Source organism: Schistocerca americana, unplaced genomic scaffold (genome assembly GCF_021461395.2).
Source record: "Schistocerca americana isolate TAMUIC-IGC-003095 unplaced genomic scaffold, iqSchAmer2.1 HiC_scaffold_1220, whole genome shotgun sequence".
In the NCBI taxonomy this organism is placed as follows: Eukaryota; Metazoa; Arthropoda; class Insecta; order Orthoptera; family Acrididae; genus Schistocerca; species Schistocerca americana.
The window spans coordinates 35,001-36,353 of NW_025725287.1; the positions used below are offsets into that span (position 1 = coordinate 35,001).

The window sequence follows — 1,353 nt, forward strand, 5'->3', positions numbered from 1 at the left end:
TAGAACTAGGGCGGTATCTGATCGCCTTCGAACCTCTAACTTTCGTTCTTGATTAATGAAAACATACTTGGCAAATGCTTTCGCTTCTGTTCGTCTTGCGACGATCCAAGAATTTCACCTCTAACGTCGCAATACGAATGCCCCCGCCTGTCCCTATTAATCATTACCTCGGGTTCCGAAAACCAACAAAATAGAACCGAGGTCCTATTCCATTATTCCATGCACACAGTATTCAGGCGGGCTTGCCTGCTTTAAGCACTCTAATTTGTTCAAAGTAAACGTGCCGGCCCACCGAGACACTCACTCAAGAGCACCCTGGTAGGATTGCAACGGGGTCCGCCTCGGGACGCACGAGCACGCACGAGGCGCGTCGCACGCCTTCGGCTCGCCCCACCGGCAGGACGTCCCACGATACATGCCAGTTAAACACCGACGGGCGGTGAACCAACAGCGTGGGACACAAATCCAACTACGAGCTTTTTAACCGCAACAACTTTAATATACGCTATTGGAGCTGGAATTACCGCGGCTGCTGGCACCAGACTTGCCCTCCAATAGATACTCGTTAAAGGATTTAAAGTGTACTCATTCCGATTACGGGGCCTCGGATGAGTCCCGTATCGTTATTTTTCGTCACTACCTCCCCGTGCCGGGAGTGGGTAATTTGCGCGCCTGCTGCCTTCCTTGGATGTGGTAGCCGTTTCTCAGGCTCCCTCTCCGGAATCGAACCCTGATTCCCCGTTACCCGTTACAACCATGGTAGGCGCAGAACCTACCATCGACAGTTGATAAGGCAGACATTTGAAAGATGCGTCGCCGGTACGAGGACCGTGCGATCAGCCCAAAGTTATTCAGAGTCACCAAGGCAAACGGACCGGACGAGCCGACCGATTGGTTTTGATCTAATAAAAGCGTCCCTTCCATCTCTGGTCGGGACTCTGTTTGCATGTATTACCTCTAGAATTACCACAGTTATCCAAGTAACGTGGGTACGATCTAAGGAACCATAACTGATTTAATGAGCCATTCGCGGTTTCACCTTAATGCGGCTTGTACTGAGACATGCATGGCTTAATCTTTGAGACAAGCATATGACTACTGGCAGGATCAACCAGGGAGCTGCGTCAACTAGAGCTGAGCAGCCGGCCGCCCGGGAGTGTGTCCCGGGGGCCCGCGCGAACACGCAAGCGTCCGCTCAATTATTCTGCAAACAGGAGGAGGCTGAGCTCCCCTGCACAATACACCTCGAAACCCTCTCAGGTCCCGGCGGCGCGCAGCGCCGTCCTAAGTACTTGGTCGGGTTCGAGAGAGGCGCAATCGCCCGGAGTTTGGCGAGTAGACGCTTTAGGTGCG

At 53.0% G+C, this 1,353-nt stretch overlaps 1 non-coding gene across 1 annotated transcript in view; it reads right to left on the reverse strand.

Moving 5' to 3' along the window:
* LOC124563461 overlaps window positions 1-1,118 on the reverse strand; it is a 1,910-nt gene extending 792 nt beyond the window's left edge. Inside the window, exon 1 of the ribosomal RNA XR_006970200.1 lies at window positions 1-1,118. This exon is cut by the window's left edge and continues 792 nt beyond it. This is a non-coding gene — a ribosomal RNA (small subunit ribosomal RNA).
* Between the last annotated feature and the right edge of the window lie 235 nt (window positions 1,119-1,353).